Raw genomic sequence first — 26,789 nt, 5'->3', positions numbered from 1 at the left:
GCATGATCCGAGTAGAGATGACCATGGGTGAGCTCAAATCAAGCACGATATTCCACGTGATTGATGCAAGAACTTCCTACAGCTTGCTCTTAGGAAGACCTTGGATCCACGCAAATGGGATAATGCCGTCCACCCTTCACCAATGCCTAAAATTTTACCGAGAAGGAGTGAAGGTGATCCAAGGTGATACCAAGCCATTCATCGAAGCCGAATCACACTTTGCAGATGCCAAGTTCTACATGGATGAAGAGACGGTACCCGAAGCCCTTCCGGAAGAAATCAAATCCACGGGCAGAGCAGCACCTAAAAAGCAGGAGTGGCAAGCCATGCCTAAAAAGCAAAAAGAGCAGGCCGTGCCATCTTCAAGCAAAGAAGATGACGAGTTTGCTAAACCTGCAACAACCAAAGGGAGTAGGATGCCGTCAGAAGGACCGAACGCACCCATATTCCAGTATATCCCAATGTCAAGAAGAAAGAATGGTCAATCTCCATTCGAAACTAGAAAAGCCGACACACAGTGGCACACGGATAATGTGAAGTTGCTCAAGACGAATGCAGTTTTGCCTCTGACACAACTAGGGGGTGCTAAGGCCGCAAGACTACCACAAGGCTTCATAAAAGCTCTACCAAAGAAGGTGGAATCAAGCTTTCTTCCAACTAAGAGGACCGAGGAAGGTTTCGACCCTAACGCCTACAAACTCATGTCAAAGGCCGGGTACGACTTCGCTTCTTCTGCGGTGGCTGGAAAGAAGGTTTCAAACACTGTCAATGACGAAGAACGTAACCTCACCAAAACTCAAAAGAAGTTGAAGGAGCATGGTTACGGAGTTGACAACAACAAAGCCGGACTTGGTTTCACACCAAATGCACCTGTGATGATTTCAAACAAAGTGAAAAACACTAGCACTCAATACGTCAGCATGAGCATTGAACAAGACCAAGAAGAGCCTAAACCCTCCCCTCAGACGTCGGTCTTTGATAGGATGAGCCATTCAGGCTCCAGAACTTCAGTGCTTAATCGCATTGGTGGTCAAGACCGAACCTCTGTCTTCAAGAGGCTTAACGCGCCGACATCCCAAAGCTCTGTTTTTGAAAGGTTGTTAAAGCTTAAGAAACAAGGCAACACAGTTATCTCTCCTCTGCGACGATCAGCTTCATAAAGATTTGAAGGTAATGAGAAGCCTTTTGGAAAGAGGAAGACAACACCAAAGGAAGAAAAGCTCGATGGGTTAGGAGAAAAAGACGACGTTCGAAGCTTGATTCCTTCAAGGATGAAGCGCCAAGCAATCCTAGAGGTCGACACAAAAGGACCACTGAAGGTAAGGAGGCGCATCATCATCCACACTGGCAAATCTTTATGCCAACAAACCCAAGAGAACGGCACTGAAGATGAAATCCCTAAGAAAGATGTCACTTCTAGCTCTTTCGACTCAAAGTCTTCACCTCAACCGCTGGGGGCATGCTCCAAAACCATGTCAGTCAAGTCAAGTGAAGATGAAGGATGGATTCATGTCACTCCGAAGAAACTGCACGAGAAACATATGTCTTGTCCACAAGTTCACCAATCGGAAAGGGGGCAAAGCAGCTACCGTCAACCTTCAAAGCTACATGAAAATGTTGAGGATGATGAAATTACAACACAAAGATCGTTCATGCGGGATCTTTTCTTCCTCGAAGACGTCTTCAATTCCTCGATCAAGGCTCCTTGCTATGAAAATTATGAGGAATGCATTTCGAAGATCGCTTCGAAGAAATTGGACAAGCAGCAACCATCTTGTCCACAAGTTTATCAGTCGAAAAGGGGGCAAAACAGCTCCTGTCAACCTCCAGAACAATGTGAAAGTGTTCGAGATAATGAAATTTCGACACAAAGATCGTCCATCCCCATCACAATGTGCGACCTCTTCCTAAAAGACTTCTTCAATTACTCGGTCAAGGCTCCTTCCTATGAAGATTGTGAGGAACACCTCTCCCAAAACACCAGACAATCCTTGTGCCAACAAGCTCGAGAAGACAGCATTGAAGAGGAGATCCAAGATGTTTTCCACATCACGGTTCAAGAAGGTAAAGAAGACGAAATCCCCGAGGAAGATGTCACTGCTGCACCACCACAGCTCGAAGATGGGGGGCAAGCACGATCGATGATCTCAAGGAACTCAACTTAGGTACAAGCAAGGAACCAAAGCCTATCTTCGTAAGTGCATTATTAAATATAGATGAGATAGAGGAGTATTATCAGCTGTTGTTAGAGTACAAAGACGTCTTTGCCTGGACCTACAAAGAAATGCACGGCCTGGATCCTATCATCGCTGTTCATCATCTTGCAGTCAGGCCTGGAACACGACTGATAAAGCAAACTCAAAGACGCTATCGATCTGAGCTTATCCCACAAATCGAGGTCGAGATCGACAAGCTAATCGAAGCAGGCTTTATTCGAGAAGTGCAATACCCCAAGTGGATCTCCAACATCGTCATTGTCCTTAAGAAATCAAGACAAATACGTGTTTGCGTAGACTTTCGGGACCTCAACGATGCTTGCCCAAAGGATGACTTCCCCTTGCCAATCATTGAAATCATGGTGGATGCAACCACTGGCCATGAGGCATTATCATTTATGGATGGCTCTTCTGGGTACAATCAAATTCGCATGGCCCTCGAAGACGAGGAACTAACAGCCTTTCGTACTCCAAAAGGTATCTACTGCTACAAGGTGATGCCCTTTGGTCTAAAGAACGCTGGAGCTACGTATCAACGCGCAATGCAGAAAATCTTCAATGACATGCTACACAAAAATGTAGAATGTTACGTAGATGATGTGGTGGTTAAGACGAAGAAAAGATCAGACCACTTGAAGGATCTGCGAATAGTGTTCGAAAGGCTGCGAAAATACAACCTCAAGATGAACCCGTTAAAGTGTGCATTTGGCGTCACCTCTGGAAAATTCCTCGGCTTCATCGTCAAGCACCGTGGTATTGAAGTAGACCAATCAAAGATCAAGGCCATTCAAAGCATGCCCGAGCCAAGAAACTTGCACGAGCTGAAAAGTCTACAAGGACGGCTAGCCTTCATCAGACGCTTCATCTCCAACCTCGCAGGGCGTTGTCAACCGTTTAGTCGCCTTATGAAGAAAGATGTTCCATTCGTATGGGACAAAGCATGCCATAATGCTTTTGAAAGCATAAAGAAATATTTGTCAAGTCCACCTGTCCTGGGGGCACCTGTGCCCGGGAAACCACTCATATTGTATATTGCTGCTCAGGAAAGTTCAATCGGAGCACTCTTGGCGCAAGAGAATGAATCCCAAAAAGAAGGAGCACTTTACTACCTCAGTCGAACTCTCACCGGCGCTGAGTTGAACTATTCCCCAATAGAAAAGATGTGCCTCGCTTTGGTGTTTGCCATTCAGAAACTCAGACATTACATGCATGCTTACACCATCCACTTGGTTGCTAAAGCCGACCCTGTCAAATACGTTATGACTAAGCCAGTCTTGACAGGACGACTCGCTAAATGGGCTTTGCTTCTTAATCAATATGAGATCATCTACGTCCCAGCTAAAGCCGTCAAGGGACAAGCGCTAGCAGACTTCTTTGCCGATCATCCAATCTCGGCTGATTGGAAAATCTCAGACGACTTGCCTGACGAGGAGGTGTTCTACATCGACATCTTCCCGACATGGACGATGTTCTTCGACGGATCCGCACGAGCAGACGGAGCGGGGGCAGGAGTAGTATTCATGTCGCCACAAAGGCAAATACTACCTTACTCCTTCCAACTGAATGAGCTATGCTCCAACAATGTTGCTGAGTACCAAGCATTGATTATCGGGCTCCAAATGGCGATCAACATGGAAATCACAGCTCTTGAGATATATGGCGATTCCAAGCTCATAATCAATCAACTCTTAACTGAATATGAGGTGAGGAAAGATGATCTCGTCCCATACTTCCGGCTAGCGACCCGACTACTACAAAAGTTCGAAGCTGTGACACTAGAACATGTGCCAAGAAAGGAAAATCAAATGGCAGACGCTCTCGCCAATCTAGCTTCAAGTATGACACTAGGAAAAGATGAAGTTGCAGACGTGCCAATTTGCCAAAGATGGGTGATTCCGCTCGTTAATGAAATGTCACTAGATGATACAAATGTCATCTCAGTACTTCCAGTCGATGCTGAAGAATGGAGACAGCCGATGATCGACTACTTAGAGCACGGAAAGCTTCCAGATGATCTTAGACACCGTTCCGAAATACGTCGACGAGCACCTCGCTTCCTTTACTACAAAGGAACACTCTACCGACGCTCTTTTGAAGGACTGCTCCTGAGATGCCTAGGTGAGGAAGAAGTTAATCAAGCCATGGAAGAAGCACATTCAGGTGTGTGTGGGGCACATCAATCTGGACCAAAGCTACATTTCCAACTTAAAAGAATGGGTTACTACTGGCCGAGCATGGTGAAGGACTGCCTGGAACACGCCAAAAGGTGCCAAGCCTGCCAATTCCACGCCAACTTCATACATCAACCGCCTGAACCATTACACCCTACAGTTGCTTCATGGCCGTTCGACGCATGGGGATTGGACGTTGTAGGACCAATTACGCCAAAGTCATCTGCAGGGGAAGCTTACATCCTAGCTGCAACAGATTACTTCTCCAAGTGGGCTGAAGCCATACCTTTAAGGGAAGTAAAAAAGGAAACTGTTGTTCGTTTCATCAAGGAGCATATCATCCACCGATATGGGGTGCCTCGCTACATTATCACTGACAACGGAAAGCAATTCTCCAACCGACTCGTGGACGAGCTTTGCGACAAATACAAGTTCAAGCAGCACAAGTCTTCCATGTATCATGCTCCGGCCAACGGCCTCGCGGAAGCATTCAACAAGACGCTGTGCAACCTCCTGAAAAAGGTAATCGGCCGAACAAAGAGAGACTGGCATGAAAGAATAAGTGAAGCACTTTGGGCATATAGGACTACACATAGGACTCCTACCCAAGCTACACCTTATTCTCTCGTATATGGCGTAGAAGCTGTTCTACCGCTTGAAAGTCAAATCCCCTCACTAAGGATGGCTATACAAGAAGGCTTGACTGATGAAGAAAATGCAAAGTTGCGCCTTCAGGACTTGGAAGCGCTGGATGGGAGAAGGCTCGAAGCTCAACAACACTTGGAATGCTACCAAGCACAGTTATCCAAGGCATTCAATAAGAAAGTCTGCCCAAGGTCTTTCCAAGCCGGAGATCTCGTGCTGGCATTGCGTAGGCCTATCATTACAACTCATAAGACAAAAAGCAAGTTCACATCAAAGTGGGATGGACCCTACGTAATACAAGAGATCTACACCAATGGCGCCTACTTAATCATGGCAGAAGACGGGTTGAAGATCGGCCCCATCAACGGCAGATTTTTGAAGCGCTACTACCCCTAAAGCAAATGCACCACGCTCCTGGCCCGCAAGAGCATAAACTGTGTACGGCAAAATCATCATCAAAACCATCACTCATTTGAACTACGTTATGACTTGATCTCTTCTTTGGAAGAGTACGTAGACAACTTGAAACTTCAAAACTTCAAGTACAGTCACATCAAAATAAATAATTAAAAAAAAATATATATATATATATATATATTCTCTTTTCAAAAAAAATAAATAAATAAAAATGTCAAGGTCGGATCTATTAAGAACACCACTCCTGCAACTGAAAGAGAATCCACTGGTGAAACCGCTAAAGCCGTCGATCAAGATGCTGCTAAGCCTGCTGAAGATATTCCATCCGAACAATCAACAAAAATGTTCATTTCCAAACCCCGAGCCGTCTCCGTCTTCGTCGAGCTCTTCGTCCATGCTCTCCATTCTGCCCATCTACCCCAGTAAGATCTTTATGCTTTTGTATGGGCAGTTTGTCTCTCTCTAAGGTTGAGCAGCGCGGCCTTCTCCCTTCGATCATCGACCTCCGCCATGGCTGCTGCCTTTGAATGTGATCAACAAAACCAAAGTTTGTCAACTCACACCCAAAGACCTCATCCATCTTCTTGCCTCTGCTGCTGCATTTGAATTGGAGAAGAACTTTAACGACCGCTGTCAAACGACTAGCCGATCGTGAAGCTCGACGCTTTGCACTACCTCCAAGCTCGACTCCAGCTCTCTGTCCGTCTTCGTCCTCCTCTGCGAGCCCTCTCCTTCTACCGATCAGCTTCAGCAGCACGGACACCCCTTCCTCCTCCGTCTTCTCTCGAACTCGGCCTGGGTTTTCACCCACAAACCTAGCCTTGCAGAGCACCATATATATATATATAAAAATAAATAAATAAATAAAATAAATAAATAAATAAACAAAATAATAATAAAGAAGAAAAGTATTGATGGTGCCCACCGAGAGCAATTATACAGAAAGAAAAAAAAATGATGCATGCTACTATTAGCAAGTCAAAAGAAAAAAAAAAAAAAAAAGGAAAAAGGAAGCAATGATGATGTTGAAAAAAAAAAAAAAAAAAAAAAAAAAAACAGCCACAAAACTTGAACAGCAGGACAACAGACAATGCAATGGTGTGCAGCGAACAGTGCAGCGATGACGGTGCAGCAAGCAGCAGCAAGAGGCACAACAACGTCACCACCGAGGAAAATTATGATCAAAAGGCACTACACAGCATAAACTCGCTGCAGTCTTTTGCATAACCCCACACGGTAAAAGTGACACACTGCAACAAGCTCCAAGCAGCGGCAAGAGGCACGGCAACGTCACTACCAGGGGAAGACTGTGACCAAAAGGCATTACACAGCAAAATCCCTTTGCAATCTTTGCACAACACCACCCTTTCTACACCACCAATTTATGCGTTCCTGGGTTCTTCGTCGGTTTGACAGCCTCAACCTTCTTATAAAGAAAAAAAAAATGACGATGTAGAATAGGTTGAGCCTCAACCTTCTTATAAAGAAAAAAAAATGACGATGTAGAATAAAAAATAATAAAATAAAGTAAAAGGAAATGATGATGTTGGGAAGTAATGATGAAAGTAAAGAATAAAAAAAATAAAAAAAATAAAAAAAAAATAAAAAAAAAACATCTTTGGTGGATCAGTGCCACCGAAAGCAAAAAAATAAAATAAAATAAAATAATAAAAATAATAAAATAAAGTAAAAGGAAATGATGATGTTGGGAAGTAATGATAAAACTAAAGAATAAAAAAAAATATTAAACAAAAAATAAAAAAAATAAAAAATAAAAAAAAATCTTTGGTGGCTCAGCGCCACCGAAAGCAAAAAATAAAATAAAATAAAATAAAATAAAAAAAAACTTTGGTGGATCAGCGCCACCGAAAAAAAAAAAAATCTTGGTGATATATATGTTTTATCTATATTTAGCACAATACACTGAATAAAATAAAACATGTCCATTGATCTCCGAGAAATTACAAGTGCGTAAAAAAAAAAAAAAAAAAAAAAGATGGAGCTTTCACAAAGGATGTTCACGTGAAGCCCCATTATTTGGCAAAACTCTCGGAGCGGAAGGCATCGAAGCGGGAGGCATCAGAGCTAGATCATTCGAGGCCACAATACTTGGTGGAACGCTGGATGACCCAGGAAAAAGGTGCCTCTGGAGATAAGCAGCAAGCCTTTGACGGTCACACTTTGAATCCGACCTTCAGATTCTTGCAGCTCATCAAGCTTCCTCTTCATGCCCGTCGAATAGTTGTTGGCAAGCACGTGCAAACTTCTATTCTCGTACTTAAGCTGTTTGATCTCCTGCTTAAGATTTTCCACCTCTGCCATCAACGATTCAACCTGACGGGAGCGAGCAAGTAGGCGTTGGCCCATGTTGGACACAGAGCCCGCACACTGAACACTGAGAGCCAGGGACTCTTGAACGGCCAACTCATCGAACCGTCCTGAAAGCAGCATACTATCTTTAGGAGTGAGGAGGTTCCTAGCTACTATCGTAGCTGTTGTTGCGTCCTTCATCACAGAATCTTCACCTGTCAAAGGGCCATTAGAAGATAAGAAAGAAGGGCACCATACATTTACCTGACGCAGCGCACTCGGATCACTGCTGAAACTCAAATCTAAGCAAATGTTAGACGGGTTAGCCATTGTCAAAGGGTTAAAAGAGAAAGGTGGATGGAGTAAAATCAGAAAGGGCCGAAGACGATTTTCACAAACGGGCGATCTTCAAAGTGTGCATGTTGGAGGTGATCGATACCTCTATAAAAAGCCAAGGCGACACGACCACCGATTCAAAAAACCGGATTTTCCTGCGTGAAGTTCGGCGACGCTTTCGCGGCTATTCAGATAACGCGTTCAACTTTGTCAAAAGATCTCTGACAAAGTTGAAAACACGTGAAGGTTATCATCCCAACTACGCGCCTTTGCCAATAAGCGTGGTGACAGAGCCGCACCCGTGACTACTTTTTCGAAGAGGCGCTCGCTCAGAAATCGAAGAGACGTTTGTCGACAAAGGTAAAAGAACAGTACCACCACTGGCTATTGGGAAATCCCTATATATGTCGACCTTCATCTTTTATGGCAAGGCAGACCTGAAGAAAATGCCCAACTCTTCCTCACCTCTGAGGGCGCACTCCCAGCAAAGCCTTTCGAAATACTCAATTTTTTCTTCTTCCCCAAAGATGATACCAGATGCCTGGAGTACAGATGACCCAGAAGGAAACGATAGATTGAAGCATGTGCTGATTCATTCACCGTTTCTTCAAAAGCAAAGGTATCTCATATCATCAAGGTCAAAAGCAAAAGTATCTCATATCATGCTCTTTCCCTGTCTTTTTCTTTGTCCTTGTTCTTACTCGCATGGCAAAGTGAAAGAAGCAATCAGCCGGCACTTGGAGTCAGTCTTCCGATCTGGAACCGACTGCCTGGAATCTATTCCCTGGTTGCATACCTAGCGTTGCTCTCGAGTAGTCATCTTCAACGGTTGATACACTTCCAGAGAAGGGACCACTTCTGCAAAGGGGAGCAAGTAAGGCAAGTGAAAATGATACATTGAAGCATGTGGAGATAAGCAACAACTGCATATGCTGAGCTATCCTCTAACCCTCTTCAATACGAATTGGAAAGATTGAACAAAGAAACAGAAAAAAGGAGTAAGCTCAGACCTTCGGGGGAGACCAAAAGAATCCTGCTGCCCAGTTCAAGAGTAGCACAAAGGAAAATCAACGATTGGAGGAAACCAAAAGAATCCTCCAGCCCAGTTCAAGATTAAGCCTGTGGAAAATCAACGATTGGAGGAAACCAAAAAATCTTCCAGTCGAACTCAAGATCAAGCCTCGATGGCCCTTGAAGAAATTTCCAGCCCAATTCAAGATCAAGCCCCGACTGCCCTTGGGTTGACATCTACATTAAGGGACTTCAAAATGCATCTTCTACACGTGACAAGCACATGTCTACGACGCGCCTCGAAGTGGGGGCATTTGTAGACATCGAAATTTCGGTGAAATGAATGTTGACTAATAATTAAAATTTCAACGCTCACGCGTCACATAAATTTTACATGTAGCGTGTGACTCAACGAAAAATCGAAATAAATTGGAAAAGTCATCAAATAGGACACGTGTCAATACCTGGCAGAAATGATTTATTTCATCTGATTATTTATATCCAAAAATCAAGTTTTGGAATTCTATAAATAGGAAGCCAAGGCATTCATTTTGAAAAGAAAAAAAAAAAAGAAAGAAGGAAATTTACATTACACCAAAACTTTGAAGCTTTGAAACTCTAAAGCTCTCAAGCAAATCTCGAAGGACCAAGAAAGCTATCTTCGTTCTTCGTCAAATCTGAAGAGAAGTGTTCATCATTCATCATCCGTTCATCCTAAGATCAAGCCCCAACGGCCCTTTGGATCAACAACCTCAACAAATCCACACATCCAATCGTTCTTCAAGATTAAGCCCAAAAGCCCTTGAAGATCCGCTCATCCATCAACCTTCAAGATCAAGCCCAAAAGCCCTCGAAGATCCGTTCATCAACTGTTCATCCTTAGATCAAGCCCCGATGGCCCTTTGGATCAACAGCTCATCCACAAACCCATACACCCATTCTTCAAGATCAAGCCCAACGCCCCTTGAAGATCCGTTCATCAACTGTTCATCCTTAGACCAAGTCCCGACGGCCCTTTGGATCAACAGCTCATCCACAAGCCTACACCCTACGAAGATAGAATCAGAGGATCAAATTACAAAGAGATTGTAACCCCAAAATCATTAACACGAAAATATATTTTGTACACGGTATTCTTGTTTCTTGTTGCAGGAATTTTTCGTGTTTACAGAAACATAATGAAAACATGAGGAACAAGCATATAATGTGTGTTCATTTAAGTATTTAACAAGTCTCTTATAATTTGTTGAAAAAAAATAAAATGCAATATGAAAGTTATCTATTTTTTGTCCAAGTGAGTTGCGACCTAGGCGGTTTCTTAGGCGGGTCCAGGTGTGCTAAGTGGGCGCTTCAGCAGGCTTATGCACCCTTTCTTAATTTTCAAACGTCTAGGCATTAAGCAGGGCGATGGCCCCAGAATGTAATATGTGTGTGTGTGTGTGTGTAATCTATGTATGTGTGTGTAGTGTGTTTGTGTGTAATGTGTGTGTGTATGTGCTTTCTCTCTGTTTAGATCATACAAAAACTCTAGAGTTATCTGCAGTTTGAAGGCTTGTTAATGGGTGTTTGCAATTTAATGATTTTTTTTTCCTTTTTTGTGAATAATTTAATCAATCTATCTGAACAATTTAGGCTTATTCGAAAGTTTGATATGTCAAACTCTTTAACAGATGTCAAAATGTGCAACTCAATACTAGTATTGAAGTCATGGATAAACCTGAATTCTTTGTCAGAATCGCCTTATTTTGGTGTACAGAGAATCCTTTTTGTATGTATTCTATACAATTCTTCCCTATTTAAGTTAGAGACCACTTTGCATGAGTTATTATATGACTACAAGTTTGTAAAGCTACCTTGCTAGTCTAGAGCTAGGTATTTCTTTCTCAGTGCACCAATGTGCCTGATATTGTCAGGATAAACACACAACAATAACTGCATGTTTTATTGCAACTTTGTTAATTGACAATGCTGGAGGCACTGAATTATGAATGTTGCAACTTCTTTTATTGAATATAGTTGTTTTTGTTTTCGTGTGATGTGCTCATGTGTTTTTATTTTATCATATAAGGATAAGGTGAAGAAAAAGAAGATGAGGAGTTAGAGATTAGATTAAGCTTCTGTCAATTGGTTTCCTCTAATTGCAAAAGGAGAGTGAAAAGTTGAGAGTGCGATTGGATTTGACAAAGGAGAACGAAGTTCTAACATCACAATTGAAGGTTTTTGTGACTACAAGTCAGGGGCGCAAGTCTAGCAACTTTAGAGGTATCAATGATGATGTTTCAGAAGATAACAATACCTATGTTAAATTGGAAGGCCATAATATGGATGTACGACTTATTATATTATGTCTTTTGTTGTTAGTTTCAAACAAGCACATGGTAGACCTCTTTTGTTAGCACCTCAATAAGTCGGGATATTTATGTTAGCTTTTGGGACATACACTTGGTGTATGTGCTGGACTGTACTTCAATTGTTGATTAATGAAGTATTCCTTATATTTGTAATTAATTGTAATTTTAGATTACGAAATAGGGAATATATGGTAATTAGTTTGCCACATATTGTTCCTAATAAGTATTTGGTTTTGACATGTGACATAAGTTGTGCCACATATCAAGGGAATAGGTGACGTTATTAGCGTCACTTATTCTCAACCATTGCATTTGAAATAGGTGCCTAATCTGTCACACATACAGGTATTAGGTGACATATGTGGTGTCACATTTGCCGAAAATATGCGACGGTTTTGAAATTCGTCACCTAAACTATATGTGATTCTGCATAGGTGACGCAACTATTGATGATGAAAATGTGTCACATATAATCAAATGTAACGAATTTTTATATTTATTTGATGAATGTCTGACGACATATAATTCATGTTTTCCTATAGTCATCTCTTCCATCGCTTTTTTCTTTGGGCTTCCTTAGTGCTTTTCAATTGTGTTTATGCGAATTTTTAGGTCTATAAGTATTTCTAAGATCTGGAATGAATTCATCGTTGGATGTTTTCTAGGATGATATGTTATGAGAGAGAGGATAAGGAACAACTTTTATGATGGAAAAGTTTTTGCTTGAGCATAGGAAGTTGGAGTTTCAACACTCGTAACACGACTGTCGGATAATTTGCGAATTTCAAGTTTGTACCCTTTTTGCTTTGCAAATAATGATATACAGTCATACAACAATATATATACTTGCTTTAACCAAATTAGTCATACTGAGGTATGAGAACAAAATGAAAAGGTTTTCTTATCTGTGAGATTCTAGCCGTTAGAGGTGAAAGGTAGGTGCGGCTTCACCATATTCAAGGCATTGTGCTTTTTACTCACACAAGAGCTTGTTGTGTTGATCACGTATTGTGAAATTGACAATATGTGTGTAGTGGAATATAAAGTAAATATGACAATATTTACGAGGTTTGGCAAGTGTGCCTATATTCTCGGGACAACAATAGTTATTACTCTCATTATCATAAATTATAGGAGTACAAAGATAACTAACTATTTTCTCATGTTCACTCTAGCGTTTCTTTTCTCTCCTCTGTTTTCCTCCTTCCGTGTTTTTTTTCTTTTGCTTGTGTCTTCTTTGTGAGCTATGGTGTTCCTTTATATAATTGAAAACAAGTGGGACGTGTTTTCTTCACCAAGCCACTTCTGACAATTTGTGAATGTATAGGGCCATCAACTCAAACCAAATAATAGATGAGATACATGTAGGTGCACATAGTTACAATACAATATAATTTGAGTAATTGGGTTCAAGTTAAAATGGTGGGCCTTTTATTACCTAAAAAAATGTTAGGCCCTTTTAATTTGGTAGTTGGGTAGAAATGTTTGGGCCTCTGCAGAAATGCAAAGGAATAAAAGGACAATGACTTCTCTTTTCTTTTTTAAATAGGAAAAAAAAGGCATGGGTTAGGGTCTCTATTTTCTCTTAAAGGCCTGGGCCTAGGAAAAATGCCTCTTCAGGCTCCCTTAGAGCCAGACCGACAAGAAAACAGCTTAAGCGTAGTTTTCTGAGACAAGTACTCGGAACTTTGAAGTTGAACTTCGAATCTCTTCTTCACATATTACAATAGTTTAAAATACTGCGTTAAAATAAAAACTTAGTTTAAAATATCGCGTTAAAATAAAAACCCTTTATAATTTGAAAGTTGGCTGCTAAAATAAAACCTTGACAAACAACCCCAAAGAGAAATATTAGAAAAGAAGGCACCAGTCCAGGTATTGTTTATCAAATTTCAATTTTCAACCTCTCATTATATTGCGAGCCTTCTACCCTCGTAAAAATCAGTTATGGGAGGAGGGAAGGGAAGAGATTTCTAGGCGGACAACTAAGCGGTCAGTTAGGGCTACTTATAGACACTGGCAAAGCCATATGGGCGGGAGATCCTTCCTACAACTCAAGATTTTGCCTCTCTCCTCTGGTCTTGCTGATCTGGTGCTCAGGTGCTATGTTGGTTTTCTGCAGCGGCACTACTACGTTCAAATTTTTTATTTTTTATTTCAAAAAACCTAGACCAAACGACATCCTTTTGGCTGAGGAAAAAAAAAACGAAAAATTTAAATGAAAATGGGTAAACAACGTCGTTTCGTTTCAAAAAGAATAAATTAAAAAACTAAATAGTAGGGAACAACTCGTCCCTAGTGTACACACAGCTACATGTAAGGAGATATTGAATGAGGGATGGGTTGCCATGGGAGGACCAACTTCTACAAATTTTGTAGATGAGACTCTATTTTGTAGTTTTAACAGTTAACATTCCATTTTAGTTGTAGAATTTCTAACAAAAAAAAATATATAAAATGAGACGGTCAAGAAAGATAAAAGCATCTGGGTAAGGAAGTGAGGTTGTGAATGGTAGTTTAAAGGCTCTTTCTCTGGCTTCTGAGTTCTTCCTAATTCGGGTAATGGAGAGGATGAGGGAGGAAGAGGCATACAGATAGTTAACATATTTTTAAAGTTCTTGTATGCCCAAAACTACAATGTTAATGGTAAGAAGCAAAGGACTACAAGTGTCAAGTGAGTCGTTAGGACTCGCTTTTGAGCGAGTTGATCTCCTTAACATTATTTTTCATAAGTTTTTTTGTTTTAATTCTAAATTCTATTATGCTTGAACTCACACATTTGTGGTGAGGAATACCATAAGATTATGGCAAGAAAGGAGACCAAATACGAAGTAAGTTCAAATGTTCACGTAAGATTCCACTTAGTCCAACAAGGGTACTTCGCACTTGAAAAATCAAAGCGCAAAGCGCAAAGCGCAAAGCTCCAAGACTCACAAACTTCCGCCCCTCCACTTGACAATTCCTGGCTTCGCCATTGCTTACAGAGGACTTACTTGGAATGAGTACACTACTATGCTAACGTTCTATGTCAATAAAATAAAATATTTGCAAGTTTTTTTTCACATATCCTTAGTTTCATTAGCACGAGATGTCACATGGCATTATACATTTGTCATGTAAGTTGTTCTCACACTTACGAAGAGGTTTTTTCCTGCCCTAATGACACACTATGTAACAAAACAAATACGTTTCATTTGAATACATGACGATCACTTATGTTGCAATTGTGTACGCAGAGGCCTACGCTTTAGCCCTTGTTTGGAGTCAGGGTGTGGATGTGGATATTACAAGAGAAACCAAACGTGTGGTCCATCATCCATGTCCATGTGCGACACGTACATCATCGTTTTGTAGGGGGTAGACCACTTGACCATTATATCTTACATTTCTTTGCCTTCAAATGCATTTTTCTCGCCTTCAATTCAATTGTGATTTGTTGGCGCCGATAACATATTTAGTGACTCGAGCTGCAAAGGGTATGGAGGTGCATGGTGACAGTAGTGACGATTAGTTATGTTGACATGATAGTCACCATCACCACTCTATTATCACTGCATTGACACGGTGGTCACCACCACCACCAATCCCCACCCCTAACATCATGTCGCCACCACCATCATCATGCCACCACTAACGATCCCACCACCCCTAACACCATGCTGCAGCCCCCACAACTCCTCCAAAACCATGTCACAGCGCCACCACTATAATCTTCAATTGAAAGAAAATGAAGCAAATTATAAGGACTAAGAATGTAATTTTGTGTAGCCATAAAACGAATGAGTTGGAAATGGAAGAACACGTGGCGTCTGAGTCTGCGGTCCACAGATAAATCAGAAAAAATAAAAGTGAAAAAGCAAGACATGATTGGCTTGTTTAAGGCAGATAAAGGCAGATAAATGCAGAGTCAGGAGTTTTCCCCACTAGCTCAAATTGTATCCACGTTTTTAGCCTGCGACTTTTATTTTTCCCATTTTATTACGGATTTGGATCCCTCTAAATCTTTGTTGGGAGGATCCTAGAGATCAAGTCATTATAATCGCTTACTACACATTTTACGGTTATAAATTATTATGCCATGAGATAGAATTAAAATTTTAAATGATTTGTGGTTGTAGATGTGCAGTGAACGGCTACGTTGATTTGATTTCTATGATCCTTACAAAGAGTATCCGAAAAGGGTCCAATTCTTTTTAGATCAACTCCACTGGAAGCTTTAGCCCGATGGACAGGTGACACACCCCGACCGAGATCAGGGCGTGCTGGCCGTCACACGAAGGTGACGTAGCCATGTGCACGTGCGGAAGCTAATAAAGTAGTAATGTAAAAAGTACGAATAAATTAAAAACTAGCATACAAAGTCCTAGAACAATTGCTAGCGTAAGTGAAATACAAATTCAGAGCAGGTCTAAAGCAGTCCAAAAGAATAGTTGCGACACAAGTACACCGAAGGTGACCCTACGCTGGTGAGTATCTGTCAGAAACGCCGGAAAAGCCCTCTGGGAGACCACCGAACTGCTAATCAACTAGAACCTGGAGGGGCGCAAAACAAAAGCGTGAGTGGGCAAAAACAAAGCTCTTTGAAAACCATTTAGCAAAATACATTCTAACCCCTCGCCGTAAAACCTGTATACTTCCCAGAAAATAAACATATATACGTATGTATAAATATGACAATCATGCTCAAAGGTATGTCAATCATGCTCGATAATATGCCATGCCGAAATCTCATCATAATATGCAAGTGCCCAGGTAAAAACATGTCAATATCATATAATATGGCAGCCGGAGTCACCTAACGTGACTTGTATGGCTGCATCTAGAGCTCAAATCTCAATCTCAATATCTGAACCTGCCCACGAGTCGGAACCACCTAAAGTGGTCTGTACGACAGGCCTGGGTGTAACATATATATACGCTCTAGTGCTACGATCACGTGAAGGCTGTGCGAATAATCGCGGGTCACCTACGAGTCGGAACCACCTAAAGTGGTCTGTACGACAGGACTGTGCACCTAACTTGGATCCAAGCTGAGCGTGTGGTGCGGGAGGTGAACATCACGTGAAGGACTGTGCCTTACTCTGGGCGGGAGCACTAACACCAGGGGTGCAGGTTATGAGCTCTCTAATCAACTCAAACCACTACTGAATATAAACATGCATACCTCTTACCTTGCACTTACCTGTGCGTCCACGGCACCAAATACGCATATATAAATGTATGCCATTACTAATGCATGTGATGATGCATAAATGATAGGAATATGGTGCATGGCATAAAACAATAACCCTTTTTAATCTATTTCTGGGAATATAAATGTATATAGGTGTATACGGAAAACAAAAGCCCACTCACTGGTACGTAGAAGGGTCGTAGCCCCCCTGCCTGGAGTGACCACGCTCGTCCTCGGGGTACGTGTCACCTATATGCGAAACAACTATAAAAACGTTAACTTTAAAGCACATAACCAACTTCTCGTAATAACTTCTCATACATTGCTCAAAATGGACAAATGAATATACCAACGTGCTCTACACAACCTCAGGATAACAACCATATTTTTAGAAAAATTTTCCTCCGCCGCACGCGCCGGCCAAGGCACGGCCACACGCGCTAGCCACGCGCAGGCACGTGCGGTGCACACGGACGGCGTCAACTGACGCCGTTAGGAATATTCCGTCAGTTTTGACAGATTTCGTTAACGGCGTCAGGAATATTCCGTCAGACTTGACGGAATATTCCGTCACCTTCTCCGGCGAACCTCCGGCGACGTCGCCGGCGCTGGAAAACTGGAAAAACTTCAAATTGTGTTTTCTCGTTCGTTTCTCAACCATTTTTCATGATTCTTGAACCAAAATGAAGCTTAGGACTAGTAGAATCACGATAGACTACTTTTAAAGGCTAAAAACTACGCGATCATACCTGTCCACACAATCCAAAACCGGCCAACTTCGACCACGGTGATCCCGACGTCCAAATTCGTCAAACGAGCTACTCCGAGGCTCCTTGGGACACCACCAAGCTACCTACGAGCTTAAAATTTCCAAAAACATGCTAGATTAAGTTTGCATGAATAGTACCCAAAACGGATTACCTCGAATCGACGTGAAAACGATGTATTTTTTACCTGAAAATGGTACGATCGTGCTCCTCTCAGCCTCACGAGTTCAATGGTGTAGTTGGTTCCCTCGATCTATGATGGTTTGGGTGAGTTTGGTGTTTGTCCGTACGTTTATGATGATGGGAAGGGAGAGAGAGACACGGGAGAGAGAGATAGGGAATAGACAGAGGAAAGGGAAGAGTGACAGTGTGTGTAAGTGTGTGTGTGTGGTCCAACACATGCCACACCACACACAAAACAACCAATAACGTGACAAAAACGAACTAGGGGCAAAGTCGTAATTTCACACGTACGTTAATAAGAATTTTGGGATGGGATGTCACAACAGGCGACCCAAAACACCCAATAGCCTCCCTTCCTTGCTCCAGCCCATGCGGGCTATTGGGCTCAAGGAAGGCCCAAGTGAGAGGGGAGGTGGGAATCCAAAGCCTAGGGCGAGCTGATGCAAGGCTGACGTCATGATGACGTCAACCACGTTATAAAATTAATAAAAAAAAATTAAAATATTGATAAAAAATGTAAAAACTTAATAAAAAAAAAAGTAAAAAAATTAATTAAAAATGTAAAAAATTAATTAAAAATCAGAAAAAATTAAAAATTAAAAAAAACTAATAAAAATTTTATAAAATAATAATAAAAAAAATTAATTCAGGCCTTTCATTCCTTAGCTTCGTCTCCACTGCCACCCCACCACACTCGATCCTCGACCTTCGACCACTCCACCTCCTGCACACATTCTTCTTCTTTCTTTCTGACTCCTCTGTCACTGACAAACCCACACGCCGGTGAACCCCTACACGTCGCCGCCTCAGCTCTACAATGGGCACTGGAAATGGCTTCTTCTCCTTCTTCGGATAGTGCTTCAGAAAGTCGGAGTTCTGGTGATGGAGAGAATAGGTGGAGGAGACAGGGAAGGTGGGATGTGAGCTGATTTGATATATTTCTTTTTTTTTATGGAATTATTTGGTTTGAACTTGGAAATAGATTTCTAGGTTTGGGTTTGGGATGGATGGGGTGATTTTAAGGGTTTGGAGCAGTGTTCTAAAAATCGGCCTAGGCGGTGCCTAGGTGCTAGGCGATGATCGGCCACTGGGATTAACCTATAGTCGGAAGAAAAATCTAGAAAGGGATGAGGCAGGCGTCGAGGCGGCCTAAGTGGCAATTGGGTGGCCTAGGAGGGCAACTAGATGGCCTAGACAGTGTGGGTGTTTCAAATCTTTTTTCTGTTTTCGACTGGATGGCCAAGGCGGCTTAGTTGGGAAGAATGCAAAACATCGTCGTGTTCTTCATTCTGAATTTTATCAAAGAAGAAAGGAAGAAGAAGAGAGAAACTTGAGTTTCTCTCTCTTCCTTTTCCACCCACTTACCATTCTCAAGTCTATCCGTTTAGTTTTTAACATTTTTTTATTTTCTGTCCAATCAAAATGGGACAACTAGCATCCTATTTGACTAAAATGCATTTGGAATAGAACAGCTAGCATCCTAATAATTAATATGTACTAAGAATCGTGCCCCACCTCCCTCGCTTCTATGCATCTCGGTTTCCTTCGCTACTATTTTATTTTTAATTTTTTTTAAATTGCTGATTAAATGTTTCTACACCCATATATTTAATACCTTCATTTCTCCTTATATGCACTATAAATTCACTATTTCGTAAAATACTACTGATTTGTAACCATATGTATGTTTATTTCATCTTATTAAATTCACTAAAGTACTAAAGACAGTGTTCTAAAAAAGGGCCTAGGAGGCGCGTAGGCGCTAGGTGGTGGTGACCCGAGGTGTTTTCTCCTATCTACATTACTATATTTCCTTATTTTCCTCCTATTTTGCATTTTATGTGGTTTTATGTTGTGAACTTATTGTACATGTATCATCCTACAATACTCCTCACTATGGTTATATAGCATATACAAGGTTCTAGTGGCCAGTAAGTTCTAGTTTTACCATTAAAAAATATACACTGTCAAATTAGTCTGGCTTCTATCAATTTTTTTAGTATTTTATTTATTTTTTCAGTTTGCCTCCGTGCCTTGGTCTTGATTTTATCACTCCTTTAGTATTTTATTCATATTTACTATTCCTCTGGGCCATCTTTTCCTCTCTCATTAACACTCCCACATTTATCAGTTTCTCACTCTACCACTCTATCACTCTATCGTCTTTACCGCTTCACTTTCGTTTCTCAGATAACTAGGTAACCAAGTCCTCTTCCACACCACTGCATGTCGACAAAATTACATCCACCGTTCTCATCTCTCCATCACATCACCGTTCTCTTTTTTTTCCACACTCCTTCCTCTTTGATTGGCAGCGAATGAAGACGAGAGATGACGACGCGCAAAGATAACAAAGTCTACAAAAAAAGACCGCCGCGCCTAAATCCAACCCGATTTGGCCACCTTTTCCTCGATCTCTTTCGACATCCTCGTGGTGCTTGCTTGACAGGTTTAAACCCCTCATTGATAGGCATCTTATGTTCTACTAAGGTTGGATCTAAACCTGGCATTTCGGTGTAGTACTAAGCAAAACAATCTTTAAACTCATGCAAAAGGTTGACAATCCTTGGCTGATCTTCGGTTTTCAACAAACAACTAACCTATATAGGCCTTGGGTCCTCCTCAGATCCCAAGTCAATGGTCTCCAAGGGGTCTTGTACTTCTAGGGTTGGTTTGTCAGGTTATGCACACAAAAATTTAACTAGCTCCGGGTTTTCGGGCAAGTCTTCTGGTCCGTCCAGGTCATATATGCACTCAGCCATTTGGATGGCCGCTTCTAATTCTTCCCCAAAAGACTTTACTTCTCGGTTCTGGCTACTCAAAGCCTCTCCACTCGCCTGGTCCTCTTCCATGGCTAAGTTTTCCCTTTTTTGTCTTTTCTCTCTCCCATATACCAATAATCTGTTTATTAAAGACATGAATGCAATCACCTGGTCTTTCCTTTTTTGTTCTGACATTAATGGTGTTGGTGAGTTGGGATGATAGAGGGTCGATCTCATTCTTCCCTTGTAAGGGATAACCCTTGTTCTAGAAGTTTTTGGGCCGTCACCTTGGTCGGGTGGCCATTCTTATCAACTCTTGAACACTGAATAATCCCAATATTGGGATCATAGAAGTTGGCTTCTGCGATGTTGGTTGTAGGTAAGAATGGCCGTGATTCGGCCTCTACCATCTCCCATAATCCAGGTCCTGTTTCTCCCTCTTCATGGTAGACGGCCACTCGTTGGTGTAAGGTAGATGGCACATAGAGACTCTGATGAATCCAATCTCTGCCCAGTAAAGCCCCATAAGTGGAAGTACTATCCACAACAAAAAAGGCTAGCATGATTTGTTTCAAACCCAAGTCCACCTTTAATGGTAATATTCCATGCGTTTTGGTGATAGTTCCCGAGAAACTAGAAACTGTAAGATCGATGGGGATAAGATCCTCCTCACTCTTGTACATTCTCTTCATCTACTTATATGGCAGCACATTGACCGCGGCCTCTCCATCAATCAAGACCCTTTTGAAGGGTACTCCTTCCAGGTGCGCAGTTACATATATGGGCTTAAGATGGTTGGCCAGGGTCGAACTAGGGTGAATAAAGACCAATCTGAGTATATTCTCTCAGGCTTCTTTATTGGTTGCTCAGGCAATCCTGCATGGTTGGATTCTCCTCGTCCCGCCTCTTTAACACTAACATGTGTCATCATAGGTTTCGTCGTCAAGTAATCACCTTCCATCATGGAAGGTTGTTCATGCTCGGCGTGAAACATGGATGATAAAACATATGTCATGTTTACATGGAAGTTGCTGGGTCCAGGTAAATCTTTCTCCTTGCCCTCGATGTGGTTCATAAACTCATCTAACCAAGCATGTGCTTCTTCTGGTAGCATTAGTTCAGGTAACGCCTCTTTTTGAGTTATGCCAAAGTTCTACACCTACACTAGGCTTTCACAGAGAGTATCAACTAGCAATGGTGTGGGTATTCTCTTCTCTGGTGAGATTGTTCCGAAACAGATTGGTTCCGGGCTCCACTTAGCTGTTGGCATCATCACCATATCCTCCTGAGATCTTTTCAGGATTCTATATTTCCCTGGATGAAGGCTCAGTGGCGCATGGTTTCCTTCCCCCTCGGTCTTGCTATTAGCTTTCTCCACCTCCTTATTGGTTCTCTAGTGGAGTTGATTTTTTTTCCTCATTAGGTACCTTATCCATCTTTACATTTTCAGAGGTTTCTAAAGTGGTGGGGACTTTCAATGAGTTCATATGGGCCTTATGTTGCCTTTGGACCTTTCTGATCATAAAGGCTCCCATTTATTTAACAGGCTTCCCATCTGTTCTGATTATGTACCATTTCCGCCCAAGTAGGGCAAGATTCTTCTTTGTGACCGGGTTTTTGGTCATTTCCTTCATTCTAGCATCTTAACCGTCATAACTTGGTTGGGGTGGCCTCACATCTACCCATCTTGGTACCTTGGCCTCCTTGTCCTCCCATTCCTCTAAAGCTTCATAGTGTCTGAATACTTCTAACAAGTTTTTAGGCTGACAGTTTCCCCCAACTTCTGGAAGATGTTCCGAGAGGTTTCCTTCTCAGCTGCCCACATACTATTTTTACGGCATTCCTGCTATTCTTTCTCCCTTCTCTTGATCAACTTATGATCAAGGATAGCTCCTGCCACTGGTACCTCTAGCTCGCACTCAGATTGATATTTACTGCACAAAACCACCCTTTTGATTATTGCTGCTTTAGGCTTTTTGAGCAACTTAATAGCTCTTTCAGTCGGCCTATCAACTTGGTGTTTTTCGACTTTTACCTCCCAGGTAGCTTTCTCTTTCCCTTTCTCTACCCATGTTAGGTTGATCATGTTTATCGGGGTTTGTAGAAAGGAATCAGCATCTATCGTCACATTAACCTGTGGTTCTTTCAGTAATCGCTTTATTTCTGGCCCGCACTGCCTCCTGCTATCCAATAACACGGGGTCAGGCAACTCTGGCTCCTTGATTGTCTTCAACACTGGCTGACTATTTCTGGATTTTTCTTGTTTTCCTCTTTACTCATTTTTTCCTCAAGTAGAAGAAACAAAGGAATAACTGGCTCCTCCACCGGGCTGGTTTCCCTTATTATCTTTCCAGCACGATCATTACCTGAGGTAGAACACTTCAGATCTAACCTTCTTTGCAGACTCTTTGTTGGGGAAAAGAGTTGACTTATTTTCTCGTTTATAGAGAATCTCTCTCCATGCTTTTTATGACAGCCATCATGGTAGCCTGCAAGTCTTCATTTGTGACATTCCCTCCTGATTTCTCAGAAGGAGTCGGGCTTTCCGTTAGGACAGGTCTTTGCAAGTCTTCGGGAAGATTTGCCATGCTAAATCTTTGGGGTGTAGTCAAGTGGTTTCTGTTCTTTTTTCCACCTAAAGGTTTGTTCTTTCCGTTGTCTTCTTGGCATACAAGATTTGTGTCCCACCAGGTGTGCCAAATCTATGTTCGGGCATGAATTTCGTTAGAAAGGGTCCATGGCTCGAGCACACAGCTCCTCGAGGAGTTGGCACTTTGGTTGGCTGTCAGGCTCTTGCTAGCTTGTCGGGCTGCAAGAAGAGGACAGAGTTAGTTCTGAAATGTGCTCTTGTTGGGCCATAGGTGTAAGCCGTGAGGCTCGCAATCAAAACTAACTAAGTGTTGAGGCGTGCCACTACCATCTCTGTATAACAGATGTAGAATAAGTGTATTTAAGCCGATTACTTGCGCCCCAAGTTATTCTAGGATTTACATATTTTTCCTCACTCAAACCTCAAAAATCAGAATCATGCTTGACTGTCGTCTGCAACTGCTCCGTCGTCTCTGTCGTCTCCTCCTGCAACTGCTGGTGATAGCGATTTGAAGCTTACTCCTTTGCTTTACTGATCTTACTCATCTGCTTTACTGATCATTGAAATATTCGAAGCTTAACTGATTCCCCGAGGCAAAACCCGTCTCTGAAACTACAAGCCCATTTTGCTTTGCTTTTCTCATCACTGTATATAATGTATTTTTTATATTGTAATATATTATAAGCAATCTGAAACTAAAAGCCTTTTGCTTTTCTCATCTCTGTTTTTAACTTTTTGTATATAATAATAATAATAATAATAATAATAATATTGTATTTTGCATATTATAATATATTATTGTGCTGCGGATTGAGCTCTTATTGTTTATATGTTTTTTTTAATTTTCTCGAAGTTGTTCATTTTAATTTTTCAAGTTTAAGAGTGATTGCTTGTTGGATGGACTATCTTTCTAATTGTTTGGAGTTTATTGAAATAAATTTAAACTTAGAGTAATAAATTTGAATGCTTATTTTATAATATTTTAGATATATTTATTTATTTATTTATATTTTTAATTACCGTATCCCTAACGTATTGTGTCTTCGTTTTTAGAAATTTAACGTGTCCCTATATCATATCGTGTCGTCTCCTATATTCGTGTCTGTGTCCATGCATTCTATCACCAAACCAAATCGAACCCTCGAGATCCAAACCGTCGACAGCAACATCTGCAAAGAAAACCAGAGAACCAAACAAAAAAAGAAAAAGGGGAGGGTCGAAGGGGGTGTGTAAAACACCCTTGTTACGATGCAAATAGTTCCACACTTCACCCAAATTTTCCGACAAGCCGATAAGGCAAAGGCCTGTGAGGTGTGGATTTAGGAAATCAATCGGGTCAGCCACTTCAAGAGCAAGCTTATGGCTCAATGAGAAAAGGGATTTGCGAGAGCATGGGGAAGAAAATTGGGTGGGAGAGAAACGGGAAAACACCAAAAATCACCAGGGATGCTGAGAAATAGGCATAAAACCTAGATCTGAGACAATCTTAGGGAAAATTGGGACCAAGCCCAAGGAAATCTAAGAAAAACTCAAAGAAAAGCTGGGAAGAGTGAAGAAGGGAAAAAAAAATGAAGGAGAAGGGGGGAGGAGACCTGGTTGTGGAAAGCTTAGGAGGAAAGGGGAAAAGAGTAGGAGGAGGAAAGATGCGGATGCCGCCAGCCCAAGCCGTTGCAAGGGCTAGCGGCGAGGTGCTACTCTTTCTTTCAAAGGGAGAGAGAAGAGTGGCACGACTCTTTCTTTATCTTTTCTGTTGAAAGCTCCCTTTTTTTTTTTTTTTTTTTGTTTATTATAAGAGTAATTTACATGAATTCATTATTATGCGATATTTTGGTTTTGATAATATTTTTTTTTTTGACAAAGGGCAAACTTTATTAAATTCTCATTTGAACATTTACATCTTCAGTTATAATATATTTTTAATAACATATTGTTATGTTTAAACTTTTTTCTAACATAACAATAAAAATTGAACATTTACATCTTCAGTTATAATATATTTTTAATAACATATTGTTATGTTTAAACTTTTTTCGAACATAACAATAAAAATATTAAATTACAGGGTGATTAACACACCCCGACCGAGATCAGGGCATGCTGGCCATCACGTGAAAGTGACGTAACCATGTGCACAGTGCGGAAGCTAACAAATAATAATAAAAGTACGAATAAATAAATAAATAAACCAGTTATACACAACGTAAGAACATACATGTGCAAGTGCAAGTGTAAAAACAGAGTTCAGAGCATGAAGACCTAATGCAGTCCGGGAGAAACAACACTACAAAAACACACCCAAAGGTGGTCCTACACTGGTGATAATCTGTCAGATATGCCGGGAAAATCCTCTGGGGAGTCACCACAAGTGCTAGCCGACTAGAACTTAGAGGGGCGCAAAACAGAAAGTGTGAGTGGGCAAAAACAAAGTTTTTCAAAAACCATTTCATAAACAAAGTTCTAACCCCTCGCCGTAAAACCTGTATACTTCCCAGAAAATATCATATACATATATATAAGTCATGCTCAGAACTATGCCATGCCAAATGCCTCAAAATAGAATGCAAGTGCTCAGGAAAAATGTCATCTCAATGCCATGTAATCTGTCAGCCGGAGTCACCTAACGTGACCTGTACAGCTGAACCTCGAGCTCAAATCTCCATCTCAATAACCATACCTGCACACGAGTCGGAACCACCTAAAGTGGTCTGTACGACAGGATTGGGTGTATAATAAGTACGCTTGAGTGCTACGATCACGTGAAGGCTGGGCGAATAATCGTGGGTCACCTACGAGTCGGAACTACCTAAAGTGGTATGTACGACAGGACTGTGCACCTAACTTGGATCCAAGATGAGCGTGTGGTGTGGGAGGTGAACATCACGTGAAGGACTGTGCCCAACTCTGGGCGGGAGCACTAACACTGGGGGTGCAGGTTATGAGCTTTCTATGCATCTTAATTCACTACTGAACATAGACATAAACCATACTCACCTGGCACTTACCTGTGCGCCCGCAGCACCAATATACAGACATATACATACTACTAATAATGCATAAACAAACGGCAAACATAATGCATGGCATGTAAATGTATAAACATTTCCATTCACTTTCTAGGAAAAACGTAAGTATATAGGTATATACGGAAAACCAAAAGCCCACTCACTGGTATGTAGAAGGGTCGTAACCCCCTTGCCTCGAGTGACCGCGCTCGTCCTCGGGATAGGTCTCACCTATATGCGAAACAACAATAAAAACGTTAATTTTAAAGCACATAACCAACCTTATGAAATAACTTCTCATACAATGCTCAAATGGGGTGTATGAATACACCGACGTGATCTACTCAACCTTAGGAACATCCCCATATTTTTAAAATAATTTTTCGACGCCGCACGCGCCCTCACGCGCCGGCCAAGGCACGGCCACACGCGCCACCCACGCGCAGGCACGTGCTTGGTACACTCACGGCATCAGGAATATTCCGTTAACTCTAACAGATTCCGTTAACACCGTTAGGAATATTCCGTTAACTCTAACGGATTCCGTTAACGCCGTTAGGAATATTCCGTCACCTTCTCCGGCCAAACTCCGGCGCTGTCGCTAGCGCCGGAAAACCGGGAAAATTTTAAAACCTTGTATCTTCTTCGTTTTTCAACCAAATTTCACAAAATTGGTACCAAAATGAAGCTTACAACAAGAGGAACAAATTCATACCACTTTCAAGCACTAAAACCCACGGAATCTTGCCGGGAAAACACCACCAACTCCGGCCAAGCTTGTAACTCACGATCCCGACGTCCAAAACCTTCAAACGAACCACCCCGAGCCTCCTAAGGACCTCACCAAGCTTCCTA

General features: G+C 41.6%; 1 long non-coding RNA gene across 1 annotated transcript in view; it reads left to right on the top strand.

The window, feature by feature from the left end:
• LOC125472299 overlaps positions 1-11,610 on the top strand; it is a 28,432-nt gene extending 16,822 nt beyond the window's left edge. Inside the window, exon 2 of the long non-coding RNA XR_007254202.1 lies at positions 11,175-11,610. This is a non-coding gene — a long non-coding RNA (uncharacterized LOC125472299). The remainder of the gene's footprint in view (positions 1-11,174) is intronic.
• Positions 11,611-26,789: the final 15,179 nt, after the last annotated feature.

This window comes from the organism of the source record quoted next, unplaced genomic scaffold, assembly GCF_019419815.1.
Source record: "Pyrus x bretschneideri cultivar Hongxiangsu unplaced genomic scaffold, Pyrus_bretschneideri_v1 Contig69, whole genome shotgun sequence".
NCBI lineage: Eukaryota > Viridiplantae > Streptophyta > Magnoliopsida > Rosales > Rosaceae > Pyrus > Pyrus x bretschneideri.
This window is presented reverse-complemented; position numbering and strand designations above follow the sequence as displayed.